The sequence below is a fragment of the Enhydra lutris genome, unplaced genomic scaffold (genome assembly GCF_002288905.1).
Source record: "Enhydra lutris kenyoni isolate GAN:26980312 unplaced genomic scaffold, ASM228890v2 scaffoldscaffold94, whole genome shotgun sequence".
Classification (NCBI taxonomy): Eukaryota; Metazoa; Chordata; class Mammalia; order Carnivora; family Mustelidae; genus Enhydra; species Enhydra lutris.
In genome coordinates this window covers 2,915,392-2,926,670 of record NW_019154178.1, presented here as the reverse complement: position 1 = coordinate 2,926,670, position 11,279 = coordinate 2,915,392, and the positions used below count along the sequence as shown (strand labels likewise).

The 11,279-nt window shown below is 47.2% G+C and overlaps 1 pseudogene; it reads left to right on the top strand.

Annotated features, from left to right (window-relative positions):
* Positions 1-1,956: 1,956 nt before the first annotated feature.
* LOC111138826 lies at positions 1,957-2,586 on the top strand (annotated as a pseudogene).
* Positions 2,587-11,279: the final 8,693 nt, after the last annotated feature.

Below are 11,279 nucleotides of genomic sequence, written 5' to 3'. Positions count from 1 at the left end.
TGGAAAAGAGAAGACACTTGCTCTCCACACATGCTTAAATATACTGAAAGTAGGACTTGCTCTTTTACTCATAAAATATCAACAAGCTTCTTTTGGAATCAGAAACATGGACCTAGTTATATGGCCTTGAGTAGAAATGGGAATTTATTCCCATTAGGAATGGCTTTTAGAACACTGATCAGGAAGGTCAAGAACAAACTGGGATCAGAAGGCAGCATGCTGTGGGAAGCTAACAGGAACCTGCCCCTCCACCTGCCGTGGGTGTCCTACTCAACCTCTCTGTGCCCCCATCTCCTCATCCTAAGATAAGAACAAATGTTCAGCTCATAAGATCTTGTGAGGATTAAATGAGTTAATGCATGTGAAGGGCTTAGAACTATGTCTGGAATACTCAAATGCTAGCAGTTTCTCTTGCTGCCTGCTCTTGCTTCTATCTGCCTACACATCAGTTTCTATTTTGTTTCTCTGACAGAATGTCCCAGCATCTGAAATCATCTTTTTTGCTTAACTGTCCAGTTGTATGACATCAGCCTTCCTTCACAGCCTCTGTGGAGAGGGACGGGCTGCTCCACTGTGTGCTCCGTGCTAGTGGTGAGAACTCAGGCTAACTCTCACTGATGCTCTGAACATTTCTGCTCTGAAAATGTCACTCTCTGGCATACCCAGGCTGTTTCTCGCTCCCCATGGAAGGCTGGATTTCCAGAACCAGGGAGGCACGTGCAGTGAACCTCGACAGTATCCATGGATTGATCAGAATTCATTTGTTTCAAGTCACACTGACAGAGTAGATGACCATATGCAACACTTGAAGTCCTGCCCCCAGAAGGTTTCCTTCATCACCTGCTTTAAGGAATGATCCTGGTTGGGGATGCCAAGTGACAGCAGATCCCTTCCAGCATATTGTACAAGAACACCTGTGAAGCCAGTCCTGGTTCCTCATCTCCAATGAACTGGTTGTAAGGAGTTCTACATGAGGCCATAGGTGAGGACTGCAGGAGAAGACAGGCAGCAGAAGTCAAGCTATGTGCTCCTACAATTCCCGAATGCCAGCATGAGCCAGTGAGGAGGGACACTGCTGTGCACGCACAGCCTTGTGGTCACGGGAGACTTGCTCATGACCAGAGTTCAGACTGCCTCATCTCTGGATGTGCCATGATGGAGCACGAAATTTCCAATAAGACCCAGTGGTGAACTGGATGCTTTTTCTCAAAAAAAAGAGTATAGTTTTCCCTAAAACCCTAGGAGCCATATCCTAATTCTCTCATCCTGGCTCCTTGGAGGACCCATGCAGCACCCATATTGGCTGCAGTCACTCAAGATCACAAGTATCTGATCATGGGCAACACGAGATCTGCTGTATCCCTTGTTTCAAGTGGTTGAGCAGTTTCTGCACCAATCTGAGCTTGCAGATCCTTCTCTTGCCCTGGGCCTGGTTCAAAACTGACCGCCTTATGGGCTACTTGGCAATTGAATAAGAACAATACACTTAAATGAGGAATACATTGCTTCCAAAATCCAAAGATATCTGCCAAATATTGTATCTCTTCTTTAGCGACAAAAGGGTGTAAGTGGCAGCATTTTGCTTTAACATTGACGATGTCCTGAAATGGGGTTACTAACATCATTTAACTTACAAGAATTCTGTAAAATGGGATACTTGCACCAGCACATGGCATTGAGCAAGTGCTCATAAGTTTTAGCTCTGACGATGATGATGGTGATGCCGATTACATTTATTATTGTTGCTGTATTTGACATTTAAGAAAGATTGCACAGACCAGACATTTTTAGTTCTCTGAAAACCTTCCTTCTCCCCTCCTGGCCATGGCATACCACAGTCAGCTGGGTCAGAGGAACAGAGGTAACGTCTGACACAGAAATGACAGGAGCCACATCTCTCCTTAAAAAGCCACTATCAGGCTCCCTCCGCCCCCGCCCGGCCGTGACGGCGGCACAATGGCAGCGCCGGTACCCCCGCCGCGGCCCGTCACCCACCTGCTCTTTGACATGGACGGCCTCCTCCTGGATACCGAGCGGCTCTATTCAGTGGTGTTCCAAGAAATATGTGACCACTATGGAAAGAAATACAGCTGGGAGGTCAAGTCCCTGGTTATGGAGAAAAAGGCGCTAGAGGCAGCCCAGATCATCATAGACGTCCTGCAGCTCCCCATGTCCAAAGAGGAGCTGGTGGAAGAAAGCCAGACAAAGCTGAAGGAAGTGTTCCCCACCGTGGGTCTGATGCCAGGCGTGGAGAAGCTGATCCACCATCTGCGAGAGCATGACGTGCCCGTGGCCGTGGCCACCAGCTCCGGCTGCGCGTCCTTTGAGATGAAGACCAGCCGACATAGGGAGTTCTTCAGCCTGTTCGACCACATTGTTTTGGGCGATGACCCCGAAGTAAAGAATGGGAAACCGGACCCCGACATCTTCCTAGCCTGTGCAAAGAGATTTTCTCCTCCGCCTCCCGTGGACAAGAACTCTACACAATATTGCCAGCCAAAGATGGAATTCAACATAGAAACTATCTTGGGCTCCATCAAAGAGATCACTGAAGCACCAAAGGTGTCCAGCGTGAGCATCTCATGATATACGGGGGACTACAGCATATTCTACAGAATTGGTTTGAACAGTGAAGAAGGTGGATGGTGGTTAGAGTAAATATTTATCCTACTAAAAGTTTCTTGAACCCATGGCCATCAGCCCACTCATTGAATGCTGCATGTCCTTAAAGCACCATTGATCTGCCACTTGCTGCATGAGGACTCATCAGGGAAATACCCCTTCATGACAGCCTGAGACTCTGGCCCCCAAGCTTCAGTGTCCAGGCTCATGGGACTGGACCACATAGACAATGCATTTTGCTAGAACATGAGGTTGCCAGGGCCTGGAATCCAAACAGGTTCCTGGAAGTACTTTGATTTCTCCATACCAAATCCATGGTCATCATATTGCAAAATGATGGCGCTAACATTCATATTCTCACTACGGATCCTGCACTTTTTTCATTGTGCTGACTTCCTTTGCCATGGCAGAGCTTTGCATGGTCTGGGACGATAAGGGCCTTGGGATTTCAGCATCAATTAGTAGAGACTCTCCCTCCTTGCTTTCAGTTCTCAAATCAGTAACCAACGAGCAGCATCACATGGAGAACCCCAAGCAAAGGTCTCAGGTGGCAGTCTCTGGGATGTTCTAGCTTTGGTGTTCCTCAGAGTTTGCCATTAGGTTTATATCCCTTGCCTTAATAATCAAAGGGTCCAGAATCATAACTTCAAAGTGCAATGGAAGAAAATAATATTTTATCCAACGACTGCAATAAACACAATCTGATGTCTCAAATTTATTCCATTCATGATTCTTCAAACCGGAAAAGATGTCTCAACATAGAAATGGACTTTATTATGGGGAACCAATGCCAAGACTGTGTGTACTGTTGATTCTCAGTCACTGAAGCCAGCTTCCTATTTGTGGAACAAGGACGTTTTGCACAAAGCTCTCCTGTTAGATAATGGCAAGTAATACCTTGCTGAAAGGCTTAATATGAAAGTTTCCACCTCTTACAAGAGAGGCAGCCTTGGTTCCCCCACCAGTGGGATCCAGTTGTCTCTGCCCATTTGTGGAGTGACTTGGAGGACAGGAAGCTGGTTTGCTGAAAGACCACGGGGTGGAGAGCTAAGAAACTCCTCATTGGTTTAAATGCAAGCTCAACTATAGCAAATACAGAAAGGCATATGGGAAGACTTCTTCTACAGAGCACATTTCTGTTGCCTAGGCTATGAATCCTTAAAGTCTTCCTAAGTAGTGACTGGAATTTACACACAGAATCTTCCCTGTTTTGCATGGCTACGTGTGAGCTAGCATTTGAAATGCTTTTCGAGTCTCTAATTATTTTGTTTGTATTCCATGCTCAGACAATCAGAGGGGAGGGTTTTCACCTTGATATGTTGGCTCCTAGAATGGTAGGTACATGAGAAGCTATAATTTCCATCCAAGGGGTGTAAGGTGGGTTGAAATCTCTAAATAAATGGTAGTGAGATGTCCCTTTAAAAAAAAAATCCACTATCAATTTCAAGAAACCGGTTTATTAAAAAATTAATTAATAAAATAAAATTAAATAAATAAATAAATAAATAAAAAGAGAGAAAGAAACCAGTTTATGTCTGCTCAAACAGCTGCTGGGTGTCTGAATCATTTTACATGTAGCAGCATGTTCCACAGAAACCCTAGACTGTTTTTACAGTTTTTAGCAAGAATATGATAGGAAGTGTCCTCCATCCTCACTTCCTGTGTATGTTTGTGTCAGTGTGTGTATGAGGCAGGACTATGGGGAAGAATGAGGGATCCATAGCAGGAGAAGTCGTGGGCTCTCATGTCTGGAAACAGAGCCAGAGATCCCAAATTCATGTGTGGAGTGAGTTTGGTGAAAGGGACAATGGGGCTGGAAAGAGGACAATAGAGCAGGACATCATTTGGACCTTAGTTCCTTCCTTCCCACCAAGTGGGAACAGGGCTCTATTCCGGAGAGGTCCTGAAGCCATCCTGAACCCCTCTAATGCCTGCTGGTGCATCAGGACCAGAGATCAAGCATCACATAGCTTCAGCATGGCCACCAGCTTCCTCTTCCTTTTACCCTTCCTCTACTGGGTGACCATGATGGTGCTCTGGAGGTCATTCAGGACACCAGTGGCCTGGGAGGTGCAATGGCCACGGGCAGGGAGCCAACAGTCAGCCAAAGGACAGCCCAGTGCCAGGACTGACCCCACAGGGAGGCACGTGTGGATCAGAGAAGATGATGGTGAAGCAGGGGGTGTGAAGAGGTCTGAGCACATGGCACAGACTGTAGTTTTTCCCTCCTGCAGTGTCCCTGCAGAGGAACGCTGATGCTCCCATTACCAGCCCAGCACATTCTTCTGCAGAGCTGCCCCTGCTGGAGGGAAATCACCCTCCTGAGGTATGCACACAGCCCAGGTGAGGAGGAAGAGGTCCTGCTTCCTACAGAAGTACATTCACAGTGGACACCCACCCTCCTCAAGCCCCCTCTGCAAACCCCTCCGTGGCCGGGTCCTAGTGTAGTGACGGGGACACTGACGAGCTTCCTGGCCACTCAGTCCCTTTACCTATGGTTGAATCTCCTGCATAACCCAGATGCCCAGCCAGGTTTGGGCCACTTTGGGTAATTAACAAAACTAAAAATAACATAAGAAATGTTGAGCAACAGATACTGTGACCATCACTTAGCATACATTAATGAATTTAATCTCCATTTGAGAGGTATTATTACTGTTTTCCCCATTTCACAGATACAGAAACCAAGGCACAGGGAAGTTGAGCAACTTACCCAAAGTGGCCTAGCCAGTTGCTGGCTGAGGGAACATGGCCCCAGAGCCTTGCTCTGTTGCACACACACTAGTCATAAAAAGTACGCCAGAGCCCACAGAAGCTAAGTGATTCACTCAGGTTAACCAACCAGTAGCCAAATCACTAAAAGTTCAGGTGCAAAGCACCAGCTCGCTGGCCTCGGGAAGATAAGGATCTCACACTTTCCATTCATTCCACTAACGTGTATGAAGCACGAGCTCTCTGCCAGGTGCCAGGAGGGAGAGACACAATGGGATGAACCGAGGCACTGAGAGCCAGGGACTGTATAGGGCGCTGGTCCCTGACTGCACTTCTAGGCAAGGAGCCTGCCAGACCATCTTCTGTGGTGCCAGAAACCAGTGGACCCCTTGTGTGCAATCCACCCGCAGAGAGGTGCCTTTGGCCAACACCAGTGCTCTGCTGTATAGGAAGGGTGCCGGTGCCAACGCCCGCCACTGAGGCTGCAGTGTCTAGTCCGCTCTTACGGGCTGGTTCACTTAGTCAGCATTTACTGTGCATGCACCATGTGCTAAAGATGCTAGAATTTTCCTTCTGATTTAACACTCAAAACAGAGAACTTGGGAACAGTTTCAAAGTAGGAACACAAACGTGCTGCATTCCACATCTCTTGCCCTCTCTGGCACTAGGCAAATGCCATACGTCCTGGAACAACCCCCACCCCCACCCCTGCTTAACTCCTACTTCTTCACAATCCAGCTCAATGCCCCTGTCTCTGAGAAGTCCCATTGTTCTCCCAACTCCACCTTTAGGAATAATGATGAAAGAAAGTTCCTAATGATAATAATAGCTAGTCCTTAACAAAGCACTTACCTTGAGCCCCACACTGTTCTAAGTGCGGGACATATGTTAACTGGTTGTTTATAGCATTCTTTACATACGAGGGACTTAGCCACAGAGAGGGTAAGCAAGTTAGTCAAGGTCACACAGCTAGCAAATGATAAAGCCTAGTTTTGAACACAGAAGTCTGGCTCCAGAATCAATACAAAGATGCCATAGATTTAAGACAATATTTTATGACACATTTCAGAACACAAAGAAGAAACACTGCATTTTATGTGTACTAAAACCCTGCCTTGATGATGACTGATATATAACCACATAATTGTATCCGCTTCTTCCTTGACGTTGCAAGAGTCCCTCTTGCCCAGAGTGTGGATCTTCTGAACCACTTGAGCCAGCAGCAGTATACGTGGGTACTTTTAGGTGTAAAGATATAGTTTCCAAGCACAAAGTTAAATCAAAGTTTCATTTTTTTATCTGTGCTGTACCATGAGTTACTGTAAGTTAAGTATCTTCTGGGACACTAGCCCAATATGACAGAAAGATATGTACACAGCCTAGATCTTTGAAGGAAATGACAATGAGCAGTGTTATTGATGAAGATTTCCAATCAGGTGATTAGTTTTCTCTGAACTTGACTCAGACATCCCCAGCTTAGATTCATCTTGGTCACAAGAGGCCACAGGGACTGCTCCTGGCAGACCTCACCTGCACTACCCATGCACAGGTGTATCAGGCAGCATGTGACCAATCTTGCCAGACCCTGTGCCTCTCTTGGTGCTGGACACTGTCTACCTTTTAGTTCCCTTGTCAGCCTTTCTACCCCCCTTTGATTCACTGTGGAACCTCCCCAGCCCTGGTCTCTAACTCAGCCTTCTGAGACAAGCCAGCCTTTCTCCTCTCCCTCTGATTCACCACGGAACTTCCCAGCCCTGGTCTCTAACTCACACTTCCCAACCAAGGACCAGGAGCCCGTGTAGAGCCAGAGTGAGTACTGTTGTCAAGTAGGGCCTCCAAGGGAGGGGCTCACCTCTGTGAGGTGAGGCTTGTAAGGATGTCCTCGACAACCCTGGTCCTACTGAGACTCACTTGGGGGGTCAAGATAGGCATGCAGCAAGTGGTTGGGGACAATGCTTGTGTGAGTCCTTGGCCACAGCCTCCTGTCTAACCTTGTCCTTCTTTCAGAACATCCAGCCTGCCTGGACATGCTTATGCCCAGCTCTGGAGTTTATGTCCAGGCCCCTCACCTGCCCATCAGGGATAAGAAGGTGAAGTTGAGCTTTGGAGCAGTGCCTCTGTCTTTGCTGGAGCTGAGGGGTGGTGGGATTCAGGACACAGCAGAGCCCTGCCGAGCAGTGCCTGCTGCCGCCCTCTGCACAGACAGCAACCACTTCTTGGCATGCAGGAAGAGTGTGGTCTCTGCTGCTGATTTCCTTCAGAGCCAGGAGCTACTGTGACTCTTTCCTGTCTGGGGAGAGAGGCTGAAGCCCTGGGTTATCATGTTTCAGGACTGGGCTGTAAGAGGCTCATTGTTTTTTTGTTTGTTTGCTTGTTGTTTTGTTTTACTACTCCTGATTCTCTCATTTCTTCTGGCAGAACCCCTAGGAACACCCAGGGAGGCAAGCAGCATCCAAGTTCCTGGCTTTTCTCTTCCAGGGACTTAGTCTCCAAATGGAGTATGTGGTTCAGTGTATTAGACACAGCGGGCCCTCAACAAACCTTATCTTCCTTTGTCTTCATGAATATTTTCCTGCTCAAGATCCCTCTGTTCTCTTCTCCACACTGAAGAAAGGGCAGCCTCAGCCGAGTGCCCCAAGCATGGAGGGGGCCTAGAGGGAAGTACAGTAAGTAAGGAATGCCCTGCAGACATGTCTTGATCTTGACTCAATTGTCGGGGTCTCCAGGTGCCGACCAGAATGGCCATGTGCACCCCTGCCTGGAGCCCTCAGCCACTGCTTCGAGGAAAAGGAGAAATATTCACCAGGGAGCTGGCCAGGTGGCGTGTGACTCAGAAGTGTCCCATGAGGATGCTAGAGAAGCTTCTGAGCTGTCTGGTCCCGACCTGCTCATAACCCAGACCCAAACCCTCAGGGACCAGAGCTTGCCTGGCCAAGCTACCCGCCAGCCCAGTACTCTCCATCCCCTCACCCATGGATATCTCACCTGCACCCTGCAGTGAAGCCAGCCCTGCCTCAGGGCCCTCAGCCAGGACATAGAAGGGACACAGACCAAAGGGACCTGGATGATTAGGAGCTTCGAACAAGCCCCAAGGGCCAGCTGTGTAGAGTCAGCTCCTACACATGGAGAGCAGGAGCCTGCGACCAGGCCATAGCTGGCATAGCAGAGCCCCTGGGGCATGTGTTGCCATGGTCCTTGGGTTTTGTGGTGACAGAGGGCCTCCACTGAATAAACCATGGGAGGAGACTTACACTCCGCCACTCAAGTCAAAACCATATCCCTGTCCATAACAGTGAGTCACTGCACCAGAAAGAGACTCACCAACAGCTCTTCACTTTGGTCCCTGGAAGACCAAAACCTGAGCTTCCGGCCACTTGAAGATGTGGGCAGGACTTTCCAGTATGATTTAAATCTTGACTTTTGAATCTTGACTCTCACGTGTATTTCCATCATCCACCTCAGGAGGCCTGTGTACATGAATAAACAAGAGAATAACGCAGTGTAGACAGATGCAGTGAGAAAACCAGTTGTGAGAACAAACTCCTGCCACATGCCCCTGCCCCAATGGCAGACTTCCACTCCTACTGCCACAGTGGAGCGCACAGACTACATCACACTGCATTAGGTTAATTATGTGAAAACCCACCATCAATCCAGTAAGTTCCTGGCTAACGGATTACCTTCCTCACTCTGCATCCTCTACTTCCCATTCCTAAGAAACAAATTAATTCTTAATACATTTTTTAGATTAACTTCACATCAGTTTAAAAGAAAAAAAAAACACTTGACTTTCCTAGGAGATTTGAGCATGAATATTATGTCTGGAATTTTTTTACACCACTGGCCCTTGTGGTTCTCAGGCCTGCGGGTTTGGACTGGAGCTCCACCAGTGACATCCCTGGTGCAGATGGCTGACTGTGGGACTTCTCCATACAATGAAGTACAATGAAGTATGGGTTATGCTTCCATAATTGCATGAGGCAATCCCTCATAATAAACCTCTTTTCTCTGGGGAGCCCTGACTGATACAAAGCACAAAGAACGATCTAGTTCAACAAAAAAGAGGACGTGTTTGGAACAAGAGCAGCATGACCTCTGTGCTTTGGAGCTGGCAATCTTGGCAGGCGCCCATGAGTAAGTTACAGAACTGTAAGATCTGAAAATGAGATGAGGTGTGAGAATATCTGGTTGACACATGGATAGGAAAGACCACGGCAGAGACTCAAGAATAACAACATTGGTTCCCAGGACACATTTGAGAATAGTCTCTTCCCCACTCTGTTTTTGGAAGACAGGTGACACGACAGAACAAGAAGGAGATTTGGGCTGGGTGGGAGTGCTGACCACCAGGCACACTGTCTGACCTTGGGAGCTTGTTGTCCTCTCTGAGCCTCTGGCCTCCTATATGCAAATGGGAGCAATTGCTCCATCTAGTAGGGTAGTTAGAAGACCAAATAAGACCTTCTAAGCAATGCCTGTTGCAAAGAAAGCATATCATCAGTGGCAAATTTAATGTTAGATAATTGCTACCATTTTTATGGTGGGAAGTAATGTCCTTTTTTAGATACTCCAAAGACAACTCATCGGGAGGTCTCCAGTGAATCTTACTTATATTGTTGCCATGAAATTCCCATCCTGGGTGCCCAAACCCAGGCACATACATGGGCTCCTGCGTGCATTCATCTACATTCATCCAGTTTCCAGTCCATTATTTCAGTCAAAACTCTTGGTTCTGGCAACAGAATGACTCTGGGTCTCTTTTCAAAATGGGGATACTTTACTAGAAGTATATCAAGGACTCAGAAAATGGGAGAACGAGACTTAGAAATGAGTGAAATCAGATGGGAGCTGGAAGCCCAAGAGTTAGGAGCCACAGCAAGTGTCCTGCTGTAGAAACCTGACCCACACACTGCCCCTTCCATGGTCTTGGCTGACAGCTCTGTGCCACCAGCAGAGTCCCAGGGTAGAGGTCTTACTGGCTGAGCCCGGGTCACAGCCCACCCCAAGGCAGCTCAAGCAATGGAGAATGAAGAGTCTTCTTCCTTGGGCTTTTCAAATGAAGGCTACCCTGCCCTCTACCACACTCCTCCTTCAGGTAAGTCCATCTAAAGGAAAATCAAAGAACCAGTGGGAAGGTGGTGGTACTCTGAGACATGAGATAAATAAGTAAGCAACAAGAATCTGCTGAAGGTAGTAACTTGATCATCTGAGAATTTGACTGCCTGACCCCCAACCCTACTTCCCTTCTTAAATTTCAGAGAACACCCTTGGTGATAAGATTCTTTGAACTTCCACTTTTTGAACTTCTTCATCCTAACCTATGGAAACCTCCGTTACCACAACTCTGACACCAGTTTTAGGACATCAAGATTCTCCAAGTCAGTGGTACCATGTGTATCACATCTCTATCCCTGGACATCTGCATGAAAGTGCCAAGGTCCAGATAGTCCCAGCCCCACAGGGAACTGTGATTATCTGCTGATGGCCTGCCTGCCCCAGTACCTCACCCCTCACCCTCTACAGCACACACAGCCCCACAAACTCAGTTCTTTCCCTGCCTGGAAAACTTGGACATTAAAAGAACGTGAGTCTGAGAAGTTCTAGATTCTATATGTTCCAACTACAGATTTATCTCATTAACCAGTTGAAATATTTTCTTGACTCTACTTTCTACTCTGAAACGGGAAGTTTTTTTATTAGATGTGTTTTGTGATCTTTATAAAATCAATACACTTGCTGGTGTGACTTACCCTAATACAGGAGAATCAATTTCTTCTTGTGTCTTTCTTAAAAAACCATAGTTAACTTCCACTGAAGTTGGTTAACTAACCATCAATGACCCCAATCTAGCTCTTGCTCAACATATATGGCAAGATTCCTTTTTTTTTTTTTTTTTAAATTCTGCAGTTCTCTAAGGTAGGAACTCCACCCAGTGGCCAAGAATT